This window comes from Nymphaea colorata, chromosome 8, assembly GCF_008831285.2.
Source record: "Nymphaea colorata isolate Beijing-Zhang1983 chromosome 8, ASM883128v2, whole genome shotgun sequence".
Classification (NCBI taxonomy): domain Eukaryota; kingdom Viridiplantae; phylum Streptophyta; class Magnoliopsida; order Nymphaeales; family Nymphaeaceae; genus Nymphaea; species Nymphaea colorata.
In genome coordinates, this window is record NC_045145.1 from 23,759,863 (window position 1) to 23,767,862 (window position 8,000).

An 8,000-nucleotide genomic window follows, 5' to 3' on the forward strand; every position below is an offset into this window, starting at 1 on the left:
ACGTATCTGGTGGCCGGGACGGTGAAGCATCCTCTCAGTCGCCGGACAAAGTCGATCGCAGGAGAATCGGCGAGAAATTGATTCACGCTCAGAAAGTGGAGAAATGGGACTTAGGAGGAAGACCTGGAACAAATCTGAGAACAGAAAAAGAAAAAGAAAACTGTGCACACGAAGTGATGATCAACTACCCATAATTAATATAACATAATCTTAAATAATTGCACCCACCAGCCTCAAGAACAAAAAACTAAAAAATTTTGTGATTTTTAATCACAAAATCCAACTACTTCATTGCTTCACCCCACCATCGCCTTCGCGCCCAGGACGTCCTCGTCTCCATCATCGGCAATGAAGTAACGATAAGTTCAACTAGTCCCAACACAGCTCTGGTAATAATGTTTTCCAAAGGGCACAAGTGGAGAGGTGAAATTGTGGCACGTTACAACTTTTTTTAACGAAGAATGATCCTTGAGGAGTCAATGAGATTATTTGTGTGGCACAAAAAATTCAACTGTAGGGTCAAAACTGGAAAGGCTGCCCCTATTACAGACATGGCCATCTTTTGTCTAGCAAAAGAAACAGCAAGTACATTTAAACCACCACGCTGAGCATAAATGCGACATGCATGAATGCTAAAGCTGAAAGAATGGCCATGAAGAATAGGCATTGGGACACAGAAATAAGGGAGGCAAAAGAATGCAAATTGAAGAGTGCATTTGTAAGGACACACATTGAGGAGCACCTTTATTTACAAAGGTACAAGTCACTAACAAATGCTATTCCCTAGTACAAAGGATATGGCTTTCATCAAGCTGGCATACCTAACGGAGCTAGTCCAAGCGTACTGAGGTTACCTACAGAAAATATAATATTTTGAATTTGTAAAGGTTCTGGTTCCAGAAACACAAAATATAAAAGAAACTGATAATCAAATTATTTCCAGTAGATATGTTATGGGGAAAAACAACTTACCAGAAAAGCATCAAGACAAACACAGCATTTCTGTAGAAATTTTATAAAACCAAATAGCCAACACGCTGATAATTCCAGTGCCCTTGAACTAGCAATAACCTTTTCAAGAATCTGAACTGCCCCATTGCAAAATCTGAGGCCATAACTGCTTGGCGCCCCTCCTGCCCAGATATCCCAACTCCAACATCAGCCATTTGGATCATTGAAAACATCATTTCCCCCTGCAAGTAAACATAGATGAGTGAGGGTAACTCTCTAAGGTTGGACAACGAAAATTTTTTTCCACAACAATTAGTGAACACTTTGACATAGTCACTGTAAGATAACACGGTAAAGCATGCACACATCAGCAATCAACTGAATCAAGACTAATCTGAGGAGGAAAAAATCAGTCCACCACTATACTGCCGCCATCCCTGAACCCAGTTGCTTCATTCTTTAGAACTCTGAAGGGACGCAAGCATTTGCCAGTGTAAAGACACCCAGAAAATGAACAAGTCTATGCAGGAAACAGATGAACCGAAAAATTCTTCAGCAGTGGACATACATTTTACAGGCAACTACCATCACCCTTAGCCAGCGTCAAATCATTGATCCTACTCTTAATTAGATCAACAACCCCAGCCTTTTGTAGAGGAGCAACACGACAGCAAACCACTACTTCACAGGAAATTGCCAAGTCAATCTTGATGATGCTAATGTATACCCTTTGGCTATTTTGTGGACCATATTAAGCAGGGCTGAAGAAATCATAATGAGAATCATACTTCTATATAATTCGTAATGTTAAATACTGAAAGCCTGAAAAGAAGTCACATTAACAAGAAAAAGGTATTGCCGTATTAAGTATTACATTGAAAAATTTTATCAAAAGCAGGTTCAATTGTCAAGACCCTTAGAAGAATGAACATTAAATGAGATGGTTGACTAAGCGATCTCATCTCAGCCTTTTCATCTTAGTCTAGTACTTTATGAGAACAGAAATGACAAGAAACAAAATAAAGGCATGAAAACTAGATAAGCAAGAGGTGACAACCAAAAAATCCACATACTATGACAAAAAGTTGACAAAATGTTCTCTCTTATCAGATACTCTCTCTTTTTGCATGAACTATGAAGTAGTTGTAACTCTTCTTAGAAGTAAAGCAAACACGATGGATTATATATGACTTCTTTATGCCATGCTCATCCACCTTCTTCTTGCAAACCAAGCAAGAAGAAGAGAGCATGCCAACCATAAAGTGCAACTCCACCCCTAGGTAAATGCTTCACTTTAATAAAGTCACCGTCATGAACCTTTAGGTATTATATATCATGAAACTTTAGATATAACATAGGTACATTATATATATATGAGCATATTATATATAATATATATCTATAATATATCGTGAAAAGATATATATTATATATAATATCTATCTATAATATATCGTGAAAAGATGTATATTATATATAATGTGCTCATATATATATGACGATATATTATAGATATATATTATATATAACATGCTCATATATATAATGTGCTTATGTTATATCTAAAGTTTCGTGATATATAACACCTAAAGGTTCATGACGGTGACTTTATTAAAGTGAAGCGTTTACCTAGGGGTGGAGTTGCACTTTATGGTTGGCATGCTCTCTTTTCTTTGCCATTTTGTCTTCTCTCTCTCTCTCTCTCTCTAGATATATATATATAGTACTTCTCATAATGTGCTTTACTTCTAGAAGAGTTACAACTACTTCATAGTTCATGCAAAAAGAGAGAGTATCTGATGAGAGAGAACATTTTGTCAACTTTTTTTCGTAGTATGTGGATTTTTTGGTTGTCCCTCTTGCTTATCTAGTTTTCTTGCCTTTATTTTGTTTCTTGTCATTTCTGTTCTCATAAAGTACGAGACTAAGATGAAAAGGCTGAGATGAGATCGCTTAGTCAACTATCTCATTTAATGTTCGTTCTTCTAAGGGGTCTTGACAATTGAAGCTGCTTTTGATAAAACTTGTCAATGTAATACTTAATAAGGCAGTACCTATTCTTGTTAATGTGACTTCTTTCCAGGCTTTCAGTATTTAACATTACGAATTAGATATAAGTATGATTCTCATTATGATTTCTTCAGCCCTGCTCAATATGGTCCACAAAAGAGCCAAAGGGTACACATTAGCATTATCAAGATTGACTTGGCAATTTCCTGTGAAGTAGTGGTTTGCTGTCGTGTTGCTCCCCTACAGAAGGCTGGGGTTGTTGATCTAATTAATAGTAGGATCAATGATTTGACGCTGGCTACAGGTGATGGTAGGCTGCTTGTAAAATGTATCTCCACTGCTGAAGAATTTTTAAGTTCATCTGTTGCCTGCATGGACTTGTTCATTTTTCTGGGTGTCTTTACACTGACAAATGCTTGCGTCCCTTCTGAGTTCTGAGGAATGAAGCAACTGGGTTCAGGGATGGCGGCAGTATAGTGGTGAACTGATTCTTTCCTCGTCAGATTAGTCTTGATTCAGTTGATTGCTGATGTGTGCATGATTTGCAGTGTTATCTTACAGTGACTATGTCAAAGTGTTCACTGATTCTTGTGGAAAAAAATTTTCGTTGTACCAGAGAGTTACCCTCATTCATCTATGGTAACTTGCAGGGGCAAATGATGTTTCAATGATCCAAATGGCTGATGTTGGAGTTGGGATATCTGGGCAGGAGGGGCGCCAAGCAGTTATGGCGTCAGATTTTGCAATGGGGCAGTTCAGATTCTTGAAAAGGTTATTGCTAGTTCATGGGCACTGGAATTATCAGCGTGTTGGCTATTTGGTTTTATACATTGTCTACAGAAATGCTGTGTTTGTCTTGATGCTTTTCTGGTAAGTTGTTTTTCCCTATAACATATCTACTGGAAATAATTTGATTATCAGTTTCTTTTATATTTTGTGTTTCTGGAACCAGAACCTTCACAAATTCAAAGTGTTATATTTTCTGTAGGTAACCTCAGTACGCTTGGACTAGCTCCGTTAGGTATGCCAGCTTGATGAAAGCCATATCCTTTGTACTAGGGGATGTCATTTGTTAGTGACTTGTACCTTTGTAAATAAAGGTGCTCCTCAATGTGTGTCCTTACAAATGCACTCTTCAATTTGCATTCTTTTGCGTCCCTTATTTCTGTGTCCCAATGCCTATTCTTCATGGCCATTCTTTGAGCTTTAGCATTCATGCATGTCTCATTTATGCTCAGCGTGGTGGTTTACTAGAAGAAATTTACTTGCTGTTTCTTTTGCTAGACAAAAGATGGCCATGTCTGTAATAGCCTTTCGAGTTTTGACCCTACAGTTGAATTTCTTGTACCACTCAATACTCTCATTTGAAAAAAAGTTGTAACGTGCCACAATTTCACCGCTCCACGTGTGCCCTTTGGAAAACATTATTACCAGAGCTGTGTTGGGACTAATTGAATTCATTGCCGATGATGGAGACGACGACGTCGTGGGCGCAAACGGGACGGTGGGGTGAAGCAATGAAGTGGTTGGATTTTGTGATTAAAAATCACAATTTTTTTAGTTTTTTGTTCTTGAGGCTGGTGGGTGCAAGCCATTTAAGATTATGTTATATTAATTATGGGTAGTTGATCATCACTTTGTGTGCACAGTTTTCTTTCTCTTTCTTTTTCTGTTCTCAGATTTGTTCCAGGTCTTCCTCCTAGGTCCCATTTCTCCGCTTTCTGAGCGTGAATCAATTTCTCGCCGATTCTCCAGCGATGACTTTGTCCGGCGACTGAGAGGATGCTTCACCGTCCCGGCCACCAGATACGTTGCATCGGAAGATGTTTCTGCATTATCCACACCTGACTTCCATGAATAGTTCTATCGATTCAATTAGTCCAAACCCCAGAGCTAATCCTTTAAAGTATACATACAAACTTTCTCTATTGATGGTGGTGCACTCTAGAACTACAAGGAAGCCACACACTCTCACTGTGTATTCCTGGAAGCCTCACTGAAGGAGTCTCTTTCGGGAATTCCAGAGCCATATGCTCGTCTTAAGAAACGAGTCAATTTTTCATGTTGAATGACCCAATCTAAAGTTAACTTCCGCTACAGCTAAACCCTAAATATGTGGTAGGGGCGGAGATTTCTTATACAATCCAAAAAGATAAATAAATTATTTTTTTGACCCTTACTTTCTTTCTCTCTAAAAAAAATATAAAAAGCCAAAAACCAAATACTTGGGAGAAACGTCCGGTGATTAGGATAAGCATATATATATATATATATATATATATATATATATATATATATATATATATATATATATATATCCCCAAAACCGCTCCTGCACCTATGAGGCTCCGCGGGACCCGCAAAAGCCGTTTAGTTGGGAGTACAAATTATAAAAGAAGAAAAAAAGAAAACCCGAAACCCTGATTCGAAAGTTCCAGTTCGTCGCTGCTGCCTTATTCAGCAGCGATTTGAATCGGTTCACCAGAGATTCAATAAACTGATCCGATTCGAATCCTCCGATTCAGGCGGATTCATTTTTTATACTATTCACATAGATGATTTTAATGCTATGATAAGCCCAAATGATAAAACATATAGGTGCCCCAACCCTTCTTCACGTGCAGACTGTAAATAGAGCTCGTATGTTGTTTTTATAGCAAAAGTTTGAGGAGGAAGCCAATTTAAAGAATTTACGGGCCAACTGCTTTATGCAATTATATCTACCAAATAATATGAAAAATTATGGGGAACAGAATACATATTATTCTTGCAACAATAACATATCGGCTCTGACCTGCACAAAGTCAGGTTACAGATCAATCACGTATAAGAGACATTTATTCTTGGTGATTAAGAATGGATGAGGTTGGTTACATGCTAAATTGGGAAGCGTGAAAAAAAGGTTAGGGAGTTAAATTCTTGACTGATCATTAGTGGGGAGAATCAAAGCGCCCATTGATATTTCATTTAAGGAAGCTCTAATTCAGTACAATGATGAAGGCATATGAGTGTTCCCCTCCACATGGATTCATCACATGATCTTAAGATACATCTGGATAAGAGGGGAGAGTCGACTTTCAAAAAGCATAAATGCTAGATATGTATAGGGTACTTATTTAGAAAAATCTGAATTCGAATTCACGGATCTCCTTGGTTATTTACTTCACATCTACTCTAGATCTGATGGAACTTCGTATGAATCCTATCTGATTTCATAACATTTTTTTCATACCTAATTTTTTAAAACAATTCAATCAGTTTCTTTTTTTGGTATCTTACCATTTAGAACAATTCAATCAGATATCTATCCAAATCCATTTCATTGACATTGTTTCGAAAAAAAAAATTGAAACGTAGGTAAAATAAGTTAATTTCAAGAACGTTCGAACACCCAATGGCGTGAATGAAAGCTCTCAACCTCTCTATTTTTTTAAATCCAACAATTTATAGCAATATCAGGCCCCACACAAACAAGGAAGTGCAGTCAACGTAGTAGGGTCGAAAGGCACCATGAGTGATGGAGGAAGAGGCTCCTATAAGCTACCTTCGTGTCATGACCTCCAGCTACGATCCTTATCTTCTGTCACTGCAGAAACCGACCGGTTTCCACCGTTTGCCATGTTCCACCCTCTCGTTTGACTTATTGGAAATATGAAATTGAAAAGAATTTTTAGAAACTCATTTCAAGAATTAAAGAAATGAAAACAAAATGCAGATTTACAAGAAATAAATTTAAATCAAATGCTAGATAATTATATTATTTTCTCGATTCATACTCAATTGAGAGACAAGGAAAAAGAGAGAGCATGAGAGGGGCAAGAACCGGTTCACTTGGTTTTTACAAAGGACTTGGTTACTATATGCCACCTAACCTAATTTGTTGCACTACCTGTGAAAAGAGAGAGATTCGAAGAATGGACATGGAGCATTTTCTTTATAATATTAGTTCATGACTTTTATGTTTGTGTTTCTATTAACCGTTAATTTAGAAAAAAATAGAAGGCTGAAGCTGTTACTTATAAGTTTGCCACTTAAAGGCACATATCAATTTCTATATATACCAATATGTGAAGTGTCACATTTTCACTTAAAAAAATGAGATGGACCATTTTCAATATGGCTAGAGACCTATATCATTACTAAGTGAATATCTATTTTTTATATTAATATACATCCAGCCATACTTTCCTTTGTTACCTTTCCTATCTAAGTACCTATTTTGAACCAATAGATCAGTCAAAACATGAAATTTTGAACACTTATACTAGCTTTTGTTACTTTTGGGTTTGAAATAGTGGTCATACTGAAAAGTGAAAACACAAAAATAGTGAGGAGAAATGCATGACAATACAAACAAGGAGAGTTGTACAATAAGCTGTGGAACTCATACATGTGGCTTTGAACATTCAAAAATGTATAGTACTAAGGTTGAAGAACATGACTTTGGATGACTGGCATTGTGAACCAATGAACGCTTTATAGTACATAATATATGATATTTTTAGGAAAGAAACATTAATGGTAGGTGACCAAATATGTGGGGGGAAATATGAAAATAAATCTTTTTTTTATTTTCTTGAAACAGAGAAAAATTGTAAACTTTGGATTGTATGATCTTCCCTTATGACAATCGATATTATCCTTTTTTTAATTTGTTTTTCCAATCTTTGTCAAATTTGATTATCTGTGTTGCCAAAATAACTCAATAGTACTTATCCTGGCAGAAGAATTACACATTGGTGCCACTCAAAAGGAAAACAAAATTTAAAATATTAATGCCCCTTAGTCAATATTTTTTGGCTCCGTGTTCCAGTGGTCCTACTTTTATTGCCAAAAGAATTGAACTCACTAAACATCTAACCACCGAAAAGAGGACATTATATATATATATATATATATATATATATATATATATATATATATATATATATATATTGAGGAGAAGGAAAACAAGTTCCGTCAGAAATTAAAGGGTAAATGTTGAAATTGTGCCAGCTGTAGAGTCCCATATAGACGGGTATGATCAGTAACCCATACCA